At 37.3% G+C, this 14,846-nt stretch overlaps 1 protein-coding gene across 7 annotated transcripts in view; it reads right to left on the bottom strand.

The window, feature by feature from the left end:
• SATB1 (SATB homeobox 1) overlaps positions 1-14,846 on the bottom strand; it is a 91,806-nt gene that overhangs the window by 47,102 nt on the left and 29,858 nt on the right. The window lies entirely within an intron of this gene.

Consider the following 14,846-nt stretch of genomic DNA (forward strand, 5'->3'; position numbering starts at 1 on the left):
AAAATAGTGGAATTTACAATGCATAAAACTTTCAGTTCCAGTACATTCTTTTACAAATCAGTTAAGACTAAGCCTTGCAAAATGAGATAATGTTCCAACTTGAAAATTATACTCAGTATATGATGCATGAACAACAAAATTAGCAAATATACTTTCAACAGACTGAACTTTGCCACCCTTTCAATTTCTGTGTGGAAAGTAGTTACTTTTGGCTTAACTACAAGAATTGTCCAGCGTATCAAAACAGCAATGACAGTCAAGAAGACAAAGCTTTGATTATTACATTTTTTCACTACTTAGCATGTAACATTTAGACATATTTGTGCAGTCTGAAGAATCATTTAGAGCATCAACCCTTTGTTACACCAACTACAATAGCCACTGGAAGGAAGAGCCTGGAGTAGAAATGCAAAAAATTTTAAGTTCTTCATTTAAAAGCCTAATTCAATTTCTGACTAAAAGTACCTTCCTTACTGATCTCAGTGAAGTTCATTATAACCATTTTCTAAGGCACTGCTCAGTAGCAAGCTGTTCGTGGAGGCTCAGAACTCCGAGAGTGAGGCAGCATTATTTATGCCAAATGTGGATATCCCCTACTCACCAGGCACATATTTTAATGTTTCTCCGAATCACCAAAATTCTTGCCATTTCTTGATATTAATCTGTTGTTTCTGAAACTAGCTAGAAGTCTCTTGTCAATGGTATAAAAGAAGAGTGAAATTTTAATAATCTAGCCTGAAGGACCAGAACCAAGCTCAGCTGATCCCAATTGCAGTTTCCAGTATAAGAGCAGTGTACTTAAGGTTTAATATGTTAAAAATTATCTTTTAAGCTCCTTTATAGATTGACCCATCTTAAACATGATCACATGATATATAAGGTGTGATTCTAAAAGTCCTGTGTATCTGAGCTGGCAAATTATATGACTGCGCAGACTACTGCAGAAACTGCAGATCTCTATGTGCAAAATGGGGAACTGCACCTGTCAGAGGCTATCATCCCACACCAGCTCATGTGTATTTTGCAGATGTCATTTACACTTCAAGGTGGGTTTCTCTTATTTTACTTTGCCCCTTTCAGATTTGTTCTCCTGCCCAACTAACTTAAAGTATGAAAACACGTATATTAATTTTAGTAAATTACCTATTATTGAAGATGTTTGTCTAAGATTTTCTAGTGCTCCCTCCCATGTAATTTTACAAAAACAATACACAAATGATATGGCAGTTTGCAACACATCCCCTGCTTCTTCAGGAATAAATTTAATGCAGTTACTTTACAACCAAATAGGGGACTGGTCTGTTTAACGAACACTGCTGGGAGTTTTAGTTTCTCTGACACAATGTGAATTTCAAGTTTTGATGGCTAACACTGTGATGGCACTCCTGCTCTTCAAAGTGGATTAAAAAAAAAAAAAAAAAGACAGACATTATAAACACATTTAAAAATGAAAATTATCCTGCATTTTCTTTGAGAACACTTCATGCAAACATTCAAGTGATATTACCTACGGTAAGAATCCTCATCAGGAGGAATCAATGATTTATTTACTAATTCACTGAAGGCAAAATTTTACAAGCCAGATAAAATATTATTACCTTGTTAACTCAGAAAATATCTTGACAACACTGAATTTCATTGTTTCTATTCTTTATTTATTGTCATTAAACGTGCAGTCACATCAGTGCAGAGAGATGCACTTGGCTATAGAAATTTCCTGTTGCTATAGAATTCTTGTACATTTTAATACCAATCTACATATATAACTCTCTGGTATGCTTATGGCCTAAAACTTAAGATTAACCCCATGAGCTAGTGGTCTTCAGAGATTCACTATCTAGACTGAAGGCATATTGATGCTTTTCATATTACGTGGGTCATTACCAACGAGGAGTTCCCCATGTCTCGAATTATCAATAATCAAAATCAAAATTATTGTATTTGAAGCACATCATATCCTGGTACTACTGCACACATCCTCCTTATCTGTGAGGCACAGAGGCAGATGCCCTCCCCATACAAGGATGACGAGTATAAATATATCATACGAATATTCAAATGCATCACATGCATCATTCATAATCAGATTTCTTTTTCATATGTTACAAAGAAAATTGAGAGAATGCAAAAACTGGTCACGCACACGCAATCTTATCTCCTTGTAGTTTATCCACAAAAGTAAGTTGTGATGCTTCAAGATCTCAAATTTCCCTCTTTTCCCTCTCCCATATCTCCCTCCCCCCAACCACATCACTTGCAGTCATGTTCTGAGAATCGGGAGATCTCATCTGAAATGGTGCCACCTTCACAGAAATCCCACTATTCTGGAATGATACCATCTGCTGCAGCCCAAGTGCTCTTTTTTTAGCCAAATAAGTTAATTATAATTAGGCATCCAACAACTGTGTGAAGGTAGGGGTAGAATTTGTTCTGAGGTTCAGCTGAGGTTCACCCAGCGTAGATTGAACCAAATCCCATTTTCTCTGGAAGATTAAATACCAGAGATTAAATACCAGACACCATCTTTTTCTCAAAGAAGTTGGGGAACTCCCTGGGGAAATATCATAAATCTCAAGCAGGAATCGTTTCATATGCCCATCAAACGAAACCCAATAAAATGGTAGCATCAGACACCTTTTGTTTTGTGCCAGAATCTAACGCAAGGTGCATCCGGCAAGATACGGGAAGGACCTGAGCCTTTCATGCCGGCTCATTGCTGCAGCCACTGCTGCAGGTGCTTCAAGGGAGGCATTTCTGAGTCATTGCCTCTAACACTGCTCTTCAACCAGGTGAAGTGTTGCTCGATCGTCACTAAAAGTATACTGTTGTCCTTTTTGCAAAACAACAAAAACAATGTTAATCAGGTTAATTCAATCATCTAAACCAAAACTGTTCATGCTTTTCTGCCAAATCAACCAACCACAGCAAAATCTGTTATCAGTGATTGCTCAGCTTCCAGTCAAAAAAGCTTTTAACCCCCACAGTCCCAAAACTTCCACTAAATAACCTTAAAATTATTTTTATATGGGCAGAATAAGGTTGTTTTCATGCCTCATGAAGGGGTACTTGGGCTGCAGTATTTACACAGAGCAAATACATGCTAACAGACTTAGGAGAGAGTAACAGACACAGCAGCTTCCTAGAACAACTCGGCTGAATTAGATATCAGGGATCCCTTTGCAATTTAAACATTTTTCTCAAAAGAAGCACTGTAACCAAAACTTATTTAGGCCTTCCAGGTTGTTTAACTAGGAAAAAAAAATCTGAGCTTTTTAGCAACTCATTCATTGGTGTTTAAAGCTTCAAGCCTGCTCAGTGGAAGGGGCAAGGGCTGCAACAACTTATTTACACAATTATCTAAATACGATTAAACAGCTGATGGACAAATATTAAACTGGAAAATGTATAGTCATTTCAGCTTAATGTAATCCCCTTTCTGTAAACACCCAAGATGATTTTTTTTCAACCAGAACAGTCCTGACATCTCATAAGCCTAAGGGTGAATAGCAAGAGATTGTTTTTGATAGTTATAAATATTCAAAAGACATGCAGACCATCTGCTTTCATAATACAGGTAAAGCAAGACTGAAATGGTGACTGCTGTATAAAAATGGTTCTTTTAACAAAGTCTTCCTCTCCTCGAAAACTATAAAGACAGATGTCAAAAACTGTTTACACAGGGTAATCAGGAGCGTGCAAAATGTAATATTCCTTTTACACACAGTGCTTGCTAAAGAGATTTTTTTTTTTCTTTTTCTTCCCATCTGTGTGTTGCAACACATTTCTACAAGTTAAAAACATTTTTTCAAACAGAGATCTCATGAATACCCAAAAACATGCTATCTGGTTTCTGAATGCTAATTAATTTCAACTAAGGAATCTGATTTTTTTTTTTCTGTAGAAAGGAATGCATGCTTTTGAAATGGAGTATTTCAACAATGACAGACACTGAAAACAGAACACCCCACAAGTTTAATTTTGCACTAGTTTGACACTGGCTATTTTCACAACTGTTTTTCAAACCCGCATCTGCTAAATCTGGCTATAAGACAGGCAGCAACTATCCTCTCACTTCTCAAATGAGATTATATTTACGTTTTACTATTTATCAAGTTTTTCAGTATAAAGCCTTGTAACAACATAATGGTTTTGTAAAGTGGTAAGTAGAAGATACCTCATCTTACAAGCAGAGTATGAACAGTGCTGCCCATAAACCCTACAGTCAATTTTCAGAGCTGAAACACTAATCTTGACAGTACCCTTTTAATGTATTATATTAATGGTACAGAGGCGTTAAGCACCTTTTTTATAATTCTCAATAAAATGAACATTTACTGAACAATCTGTCAAACCACTGGCTCCATTTTTTAAAGCCAAACTTTTAAGACTTTATTCTATTTTGCCTCCCATAAATCCTCTGCTTTACATCCCTAGACACCAGCAGGGAGGCATGTTCCAATGCTGTAAACTTAACATGCTTTTTTTTAAAAAAAAAAGTAAAAGAGAAAAGCTATGAGCTTTTGTCCCTAGACTTAGCTTGAATAGTGATAAAGTTGCAGAACAGAACTTAAAGATTTGGGGACAGATGGAGGGGGGGATCTTGGATCTTTTCATAAAGGACAGAGGAACTTTGTTTCCTCTATTCTAGCCACTATCAGTGGCTTTTGTTTGCGTGGAAATAGCAAGCATCAGTTCTAACAGAAGCTGAACTCTTACGAGTGCTTATTTCTCAGGAGGCTCCACGTTAACCTTTTTTCAAATGAGAAGGGAACATTCAAGCCCCAACCAGATAGCACGAGATTATCCCCAAATCAAAAGATTTTAGCCTGCCTAAGCCTATGCCAGCCCACGTACTGCAAAGACCCAACCAGGGCAAAATGTCGTTCCTAGTGTTCTGGTATGGCAGAGAAATATCATCTGCCATTCTGAATAAAAGCAGACCAAATATATCCAGCCACTAGCTGTTTTTTGGGCAAGAAGTCCTGACATGGACAGTTTAACTGCGTACAAAGAATTATGTTAAATTCCTCGGTCCATTATATTGAACTATAGCAAATAATGCAATGGAACTTGTCATGTGCCCTATAAACATGTAGGATCAGAGAAAAACCCACAGATGGACAGAGAAGAAAAAATCTTTTGTTTGTGCCTTTGGCATTGCACTTGGATGGCTATCTGACCTCCATACTGTTGCCAGGGTCAGGAGAATAAGGATCTGCATGGCAAATGTTAGCCATATAAGTTAAAATTGAATAAAAGGCAGATTTATAGTGATGGCATCAGCTTTTCTTCCAATACATTAGTATGCCTTTCCTCCTTTCTCCTATCCTTGAAAAACTGAAATTATCTCCTCCTCCTTTTCTGTCTTATGTTGTCTTTAAGTATTTTAAATGTATGCATTAATGTAAACATAGAGCTACATTGCTGTAATGAGGGAAGATATAAAACTAAAAGAACCCAAATTATATATACATATATACACATATATTTATATATGGATAGAAATATACCCACACATGGGAAGATTTTGAAAATCAGAAATGAGGATTCAGCATCTGAAGGAACTGATCCTTGCACTATTTTTACCATTCTGTAATGTAAATTCCCAGTTGCTGCATGACAGAGCAGCATTCTCCCAATGTTTTCTGAGCATCTCCCACTGATGGATATAAATAAAGCTCAAATAAAAAGCTGCTTCCCAAGATACTACTCTTATATCTACAAAGGTTAAAAGCTTAAAAGAGAGAAAGATAGGTAGGTGGGAAATGTTAATTCAGATTTGAAGAACTTCATAACTGCGTTACAAGCTTCATGGCACAGTGCCTTAGACTAAAAAAAAAAAAAAAAAAAAGAAAGAAAATGAAGTCACAACCTCAACCTATAAAATCTAAGGAGACATAACGCATTTTTGTCTTCATTGTCAGATGTCCAACACAAATCTTTTTAAGAATCCCGATTTTACTGCACACGATTTATAAATGGCAGATACTTAGTAGTAAAAGTCCTGGCTAAACCCTTCCTAAAAACAACTTGGATAAAATACAGAATGCAAAATAACCAGTATTTAATAAGTTAATTCTTGATTTACTTCACAGAATGAAAATGAAATTGAGGGGTGAGTTATTACACCCTAAGATTTTGATTATGCAAGTGCCTTTGCCAGCAAAGCTCTGAAATTTGAGAGTTCCATGAGTAAGAAACGTGCTATCCATTTCAGCCAGGAATGATTTAAAAGAGCTGTTATGAAATTAAGAGATTGCTTTATACTTCTCTTTCAGCTTGAGCTGGGGATGCATGTTTTCAGGAGCTCTCCCCACTGGTACCCACCACAACACTATCTTGGGGTACAGACAGAATTTCTGCTGGATGAAGACAAACTCAGAAGCCATGCTCCAACCCGGGCTGGACTTTAAGTCCAGGAAACCACGGTAAGATACATCCCTCCTTACCAGTTCTGTGTGGTGACAGCCTCAGCCTCTCTCCAGAAGGCTGCTGTTCCTACACTAGGCTATGTACCACATGAAGCCTGGGCACCTGCAGTCACCTCTTCTTGGGATGCAATGAATGGATACTAGGGGAAACTAGAAACCAAGAGGACAATCTGAATAATCTAAAACACAAACCAGAATTTCTTGTATGAGAATAAAGAGGTAGGTGGGTCTTAGAGATCTCACAGACCGGTTTGGTGAAAATACGAGACACCTTCAGCATTCCTCTCTGGTGGATTGCTTTTCTTTCCAACCACTCTGTTCCAGCCAGGTCAGAGCGCTTCTGCCTTGTTTCCTATCTGGGATGCTGTCCTAATGAACATGCTTTCAAATACTAACCTAATGCAAATGCTTTGTGTGATATAAGACATTTTAGACCTATTAATGCATTAAAGTCAGTTTTGTGTACACTAAAATTTTCTACAAACCTACAGTATATACATACTCCTGATAGAGATGTTGATAATTGCATTATCTTCACCCAGCCACAATGGAAGTTTTCATTTTAGTTTTTGCCTAATATTACCCACCATGTTAAGGAAGATTTCCTTTCTGGGAAATAGGACATGATTTTCAGCAAGTCTCTTCTCAGATTCCACTGTTCTGCTAAGCAAAGCATCAGATGTCTGGCATGAAGTTGAGCCCTAAGGCACAATGTCCAGACAAGAAGTCATCAGACTCAGTAGCACTAACAGTTGTCTTGTTGAATTTCTTTTGGTGTTAAGGATAAGCCCTTCCTTTAATCTCTTTTCCATTTTCTACATAAATTTCTGCAGATTTTTAAAATTAAGAGGCCATTTTGAGCATCCATTTTGGGATCTACATAAAATGAGACTCTAAAACTTCATCCAGCAATTTCCAAATTCAGCCAAGTTACCAGTGGCTAAGCTAGAGAAATCATCAAGTATTTATCTGAAGACTTCTTGTGCTGGATCTTTCATCATATCCATTGTAATCTCTTTCTGTAACCTCTAAATGTACCTTTCATGTATCTTTTTTCTTTCTTTTTTTTTAAATCTATGACTAGCTTTTTGAACTTCATTCATTTCTGCTCCTACTGAGAGCATTTCCCATGCCTCTGATTGCTTGCTTAAATACCCCTCTAGTGCCAAACGTAACCCTTATCTATCCTTTGTTTAAATGGTTGTCTCAATTTTAGTGTTTCATGTCACATGCCTCTTTATGAACTACATGTACATCTGATTGTTCTTAATCATATAGATCCAAATTCTATGAGGAATGTGCTGCTAAAAGCATGCAAACACACTTCTTTCTGTACTGAGAAAAACAAAAAAATTTGTTTTTAATTTGTCAGGAGAAAAGTAATTTATAGAATGAAATTTGCTATGGATTCTTAACTTTTGCTACGTAAAATTGTAAAGGTGACATTGTAAGCAGCTGTGTTAGCCGAGGTATTAGTTTTGCCTCTGTGTTGCTATCTTTCACTAGCAAGAGTTTGTGAAAAGTGTAAACGCTCTGAAGAATTCATAAAAAGATCCAAGATTCAATGAAGGTTTCTCAAAAGAGAAATGTTCCAGCTAGCTTTCCATGAGGAATATGTATGTGCACTTTAGGGTTCTATTTACTAAATTTTTCTTGAGTAGTCATTGCATTAACATTAAAATATATAAATTAAAAATAAAAAAAACAATTAGCGGAATTAGACTTAGCACACAAAGACCCTCCTTACAAGTAATGCAGATTAAGGAATACACATTTAGGAGCTCAGGGATGTGCGAGCTGGCACATATATCTTGGTGGAATTTTATTGTGATATATAGATAAATACACACACAACCCTTAAAATTCTAAGGAAGTCCCAAAATACTGATTCAAATACAAACACTCTAGGTAAACTTAACTTCTGACTGCAATCTTCTCTCTGGCTCTAGAAAGGCCATTGATACCAATGTCCTCTGCATGTGTCTCAGTTTTTCAACATCACAAAAGCCATCCTTCTCCCTGACATTTACTGTATATTATCAAATCCCTTGGAACAGAGGCACAGCCAGGCATACTTTTCCCTCTTCTGGTGCAAGCTTATAGAGGAACAGCAGTTCTCAGTGTAGGAAATCTTAGTACTTAAAAAAACAAAATAAAAATAAGTGAGACAAGTGTATATGAGGAGAACATTTCATCTTTTTCTACCTCTGGGGAACAGAACTTCCCCTTTTGAGCAGTTTAGTGCACGGCTTCAAGTGAGCCACATCTGAGGCTGCTACTGTCCTGAAAAACCTGTCCTCTGATCACTGCTGCAAGGCACCAGTGGAATCTGATACCATTTGTGCTGCTCTTAAGGAAGTGTCCAAGCAAAGTGAGACAAAGCTCACCCTTGCCTTAGGGTTCTCCTACCATGGTTCTTGGATATAAAAAGGAAGAACTTAATCACTAATTAAAAAAAGAAAAAAAGTGGTGATGGTGGGGAAGCAAGCTTTCAGAGTTTTGCTCAGTCTGAGAAACTCATCTCTTTTCTTCTAAGTTATGATTATAGTGAAGGCATGCAATGAGTCTGGTCTGACAAGGTGAGAGTTGCATGTCTCTGAGCACTGCCTCCCAACAAGTGGGTCCTGTTTGCTTTTGCTCCTGCCAGGTAAAAATTATTACCAATGCAAGTAAATTTTCCCTGGCTCATCCTTATGCCTACACCCCTGCGTCCCCTAACACAGATGTACCTCAGCTTCAAATCTGCTGACAGTGACGCTACAGCACCTACAGAATTTACTCAGCTTTTGGGTAGATTTTATAACCACGCTGATCCCTGTGCCTCCCACCACTGCTAGTAATAACTGAACCAGTCAGAGAAGGTCTCTGCAAACCAGTCACAGCAGTGATTAAGATGTAGACATACGTATCTCCTCGCCCTTTAAATAGAAGGCTTAATTGGCGATGTGGATCGCAGCTTTCTAATGGACAGAAATTAAACTCCATTTAATTCCTGAGCAGACACTTCCAATGCACAAGGTTTACCACACATTTGGAGTGGGGAGGGAGGGGGGAAGGAAGGAGCCGCATGCACAACTCTCTCTACCTCTGACAATCACCGAGGAAAAGCAACATGAGGACCAGAATGGCATAAGTGTGGCAGGTGTGAATTGACCTGCACTGGCAAAGCTGCGAGCTGGGAAACTTGCAAATCACATGATTGTGCAATACTTGGCTCCAGTCAGTGCTATCGTGTTCTTTATTAAAAAAAAATCTTAAAGACATGTACATCAAGTTAAGGGATTAACTGTCAAGTGACATTACTGAAAATAGAGACAATATATTTCTTTATTGTTAATGAAATTCAGTTAAAAGTGAAGGAAGTGATAAAGAATGTACTGTTTTGTAATGTATTTTACATAAGAACGTAATATAGAAAGGGAAGTGCAATTAAATCTTAATGTGGACTTTTTTATTTTTAGTTTATCATCTGGTTTACATTTTGAGCCCCTTTGCAGCAGTAAATTATGCTGGCATTTCTTAGGGAATAACTGCCATGTTAATTTAGTTTAATAAAATAACTGACAGAAAAGGGGGAAAAGAAGCAAGAAAAGACAGTATCCCCCCCACCCCTTATCTTTAGCTAAGTATTCAAATGCTTTCTATATGAATTGTCCGTGGTCCAACTCCAGTACCATGTAATAATACAATACATTACAACACAGTACAATACAATCTTGGGTTTCTGTAGCGCCCTTCATGCAAGCATCCCAGGGTGCTTTACAATCATTATGAGTTAAAATTAAAACTGAAGCACATACAATTCCTAATAGAATCATTTTAAAAATGCTAAACAGAACAAATAACTTTTAAGTCTAGATTTAAAAGTCCCAACAGCCAAGCTTTCCTTACTTCAATTGGCAATGAGTTCCAAAGCTAGGGAGCAAAGCGACTAAAGGCTCTCTCATGTTATGTTAAAGGATCTCTCATGTTGTTTATACTTGTGCAGTACTCCATAGCCAAAAATTTGCCAATAATAGGAAAAAAAAAATATTTATTTGCAATCTTGTTTTAAAGAACACTGGAGAAGTGCTTTGTTAACTCTTTAATAAAATTATGGAAAAAAGAAATGAATCAGGGTTAGCACTTGGCTGTGACTGTGTTAAGAGGTATGCAAGAAACATGAACGAATGCCAATGAATACAAAATTCTAAAGAAGTGCATTACTTGACTGCCTCTTAACCCACTAAATGTACCCAGAAGAAAAAAAAACCCAAAAAACCCCACAGTTATGTGTATGTGTGTATTTACAAAAAGAAGAACATCACTACAAATATTTAAAATGCAAGTTATTCTATATACCATTCTCAGGAACACTGAGTGAAAACAGAAGTCAAGTAGGGCTCAGTTCTACAACGCATGCATGCTTTAGGAGAAAAATGTATCAGAAGAAAATGATCTGTGTTCCTTTTTCACCCTGTAACTTCTCTAAAACTTGAAGTCCATGTGATGCAGATAATCATTCACATGACGCAGTTCTCAAAATTGCCAAGATACAATCAAAAATGGTTGGTACTCAAAGTGGGACACAGAGTCCCAAAAAAGCATTAATTTTGTACTTTTAACAAGAGAGCCTGGTGGAGGACAGGTGCTTATAACTCCTGACTTTAGGAGTGTAAAAACAAAATTTAAAAAATCAAACAACAACAACAAAAACCCTCAACACTAGCACCATTCCTCTCTTGGACTCCTCCACTTTCCAGAAGCAGAAGATCACATTACAGCACAGATACCAAGGGACATGCTGACATCTTATAGACACCACTGAAGTCAGACACTGCATTTGTTTGAAGAACAAAACATATTTTCGCCCTCCTCTCACAATAGTTTCAGGCCTCGTAACTGTTTTCTAAAGTGACTTTACATCCTTGTTATACTTAGTTCTAATAAAGAGACAGAAAAAAAACCTATATATTTTCACCTTTAATAGGGTGCTACACAGATAAAACAGTTGCAGATAGACTGGTGTAGCTTTAATACTGAGAGTGTTTAGGTGCACCTAAAGAACATAAATCAATGATCAAAGGATCAATTGCGATTGAAAGGTTGAATATCCTCTGAATGTCCTCACACAGCTTTACCCAAATACCTATTACATACATCTTGCTCATCCCATCAGCAATAGGCTCTGCAGTGCCCTTTCTATCTGGATGACTAAAAATTCTAGGCACAAATTTTAATAGTTAATTGAAAATGTTTTAAAAATCCAGATACCATGTCAGCTTGAAGAGACATCACAGTGAATGCTCTTGAGCAACTGGAGGGGTGTGTTGAAAAGCCCTGCCTGCCAAAAGCTCAGCCCAGGCCCTCAAGGATTTACTTCCCCAAAATAATTAATGGCATCTTTAAAATCTAAAGTACAGTAACTTCTAAAGCAGAAAAAAGAGCTGCATTCCTCATTCAGGTTATTAATTATTGGGGGAAGGGAGGAAGACAGAAGAGACTTACAAACAACAAAGAAATCCAAGGACTTGATCTCAGGTCTAGGCAGGTAAAATTGAAAGAGGAGGGGGCAAAAAACACCTTTGGTTTAGTAAAGCAGGAATCAAAAAATGCTCATAAAAAGTATATATTTTGGCAACTCTTAATAGCTCATTCCTTGATTATCTATAGGTACAGAAATTTTAATTTTAGCAAACACAACTTTTCTTGTTAGGATTTTGGAAGGGTAGATCAGAACAGCGGTGGAAATGTGAGAGGATTTCTATTGAGCTGCCTATTTGCTATGATGGCCAAGTGCCTTCACATCAGGTGAACTGAGAAACACTGATGTTCCAAGAAAGCTTTCTGTCTGTTGTCTCTGCCAGATCATATAAAGTCTGAACAAAACAGCATGCAAATTCAGGGCAGGGTATCTGAACAGAAAGGAAAGCATATGATCTATACCATGCCCATGTCAGGTGAAGAGAATCATTCACTACAGCATGGAAGCTTGTTAAAAATGCAGTCAGGATAGTTATATTTGTCACAAGTGCAAAGCTATGCAGACTTGGGTATCGTACCAGCACTTGTACTCTGTATGCATACGTTTCATGCAATGCAAGCATACATCCCTCTGACTGAAATAACGCTATTCCCTCATCAGCAAGAGCAAAATTATGTAAATGATATTACAGGCGGGGGAAGGGGGGAACACACAAATATCTTCAAAAAATTTTTAAATAGTCCGTAAATTACTATGTCCCCAAGTATCACAGCCTCTGGATATATTTTTTTTTAAATACCGCATGTCCCCTACAAAATATCAAACAAAAAGCCATTGAGATTTGAGATTGTACTCTATATCAGGCCTGGAATTTCTCATCTATAATGTACTGACTCCTGGTTGTCCTGAGAGTCAGACTAGATACAAACAGTCTCAAAAGATGAGCAAAAGGGAGGGGGAAAAAATCCCCAACCAAATACCTTCACATTTCAGGATACTATGGGGTAAGAAAAATAATACCTTGCTTCAGAAGCGCTTTTGCAGGGCTTTGTTAGTGCCTGTTTGTGAATACTAACAACAATCATTTAGAATATCTTTTTGTAGAAAAAAAATCAGGCAAGATAATACCAGTAGAAAAGTCAATGTAATTTGATCACTGCCATATTTTTAAAGCAGTGCCCAGATACTAATGAATCTCTACAATCTCATCATTTGGTAGGTGACTCATTATCATCTTTTCATGGAAAAGGTTACAGAAACTGAAGATAAGGGATACATCTAAATGTTCAAAACACACGGTGAGTTTGTTCTAGAATTATCAAAAGGATTTCCTGTCCTTTTCTTAGACCAATACCTCACGTTGCTCTCCTCTTCCTCATAAAAGTTGATCGAACTATCTATATCATACTTGTATATAAATACACAGAGAATCAGAGAAAGATGTAGTAATTCAATATGAGCAAAAGAGGAAAAAACCCTTATTAATATCTGAATAAATACAGAATAAATATATAATTCAATAATATCTCACAGTTATTAACTGAGGTAGTAAGGATAAAGTTCTGCACTAAAAAATAAAACAGAGCAAAACAGTGAAAGTGATGTATGAAAATGCTAAGACTAAGGCAAGACATTGAAGGACAAACATTAAGTAAGTAAATGCAACAGAACTGCCTGCCTGCCTGATCACTTTAGAGCAGCTCCCAGAAGGCCAAAGTAGAGTAGAGCTTCTGTGCAAGGGTTTGGAAATAAGAATTGATGGTAGAACAATTTCTTTACAACCCTTTGGAGACTGACGAGCCAAAACAGGAGGGAAATGAGATCTAGGCCACTCGCGAGATAGACCAATTTAATGGAATGCACAAGACGGCCCAAAATTGAGCCCTAGATTAAATTCCAAGTTACCTTCCCCATCAAAAGAGGTCTGGAGAGGAAACAGAAATGAAGCAAGCTGTGTGTATCAAATGCAAAAAGTCTTTCAGTCGGCATCTGCACATGCTGCCAGTCTATACCAATAAAATCTGCAAACCTGATGTAAAGCATGAAAACATGCACTTTAGTGCATAATTCAGAACAGGCTTGGGTTTTCCGTGCAAAATTTGAAATGTCCTTTTACCTTGACTGCTCGATACCAAAAATTTGAGGCTAAATGTCTGAACGGCCGTTTGCAATTCCACAGCAATTCAGAGGCACGCGCTTGCTCCTGGCCGTTCTAAGCGCTCCAAGTCATGTTGACAGGGATTCCCTGTGATGTGGGCTCATACACTGAGCAATAAAACTGACCTTCAGGGGTGGCCACACAGCCACAGAGAGAGAATTACAGCAGCTTCAAAAAGGACCATGTATTCAACTCTCCCAATGAGAGTAAGAGTCACAGTGGTATTTTATCAAGAAAGGCATGAAGAGTTCATACCTTTACACCTCAAGGTTTTAGTGGGACAAGAAAATAAATGGCTAAAAAATAAAATAAACCAAACTCTCTAGCAAATAATATTGTTAAGTTTTCAAGACTCTATAATTGAAACGGACTGGTTCTCAAAGTTTTGTTCATGTATTTTCAAGTTATTAAGTATGTCTGCACTACAAAATAGTTGGCTTGGTTTTAGTTCTTTTCAGTATATAGAATGCCAGTATTCTGAACAAATATGAGCAATTTTTTAAATAGACAAAATTCAAGATTGCTTCAGAAAATACAGTAAACTCTAAGTGAAAACGGGGCTTCAGAGATGCTATGCATTGAGCACAGCGGCTTAATTACTTTAAAGCAAGTCCTTCCATACCTACACAAAACAGAGTATTGCTAATGACAGTGACAGAAAACGATAACTACTCTCGTTTCCACTTTGAGTCATTTTTCTGTGGTTAATAAATTATATCCATAACAGTGTTAATAAGTTATGGTACGGTGTCACTGCATTAGTTTGCATTTATGATGAAGCACTTCATATGGC

This window comes from Melospiza melodia, chromosome 1, assembly GCF_035770615.1.
Source record: "Melospiza melodia melodia isolate bMelMel2 chromosome 1, bMelMel2.pri, whole genome shotgun sequence".
NCBI classification, from domain to species: Eukaryota; Metazoa; Chordata; class Aves; order Passeriformes; family Passerellidae; genus Melospiza; species Melospiza melodia.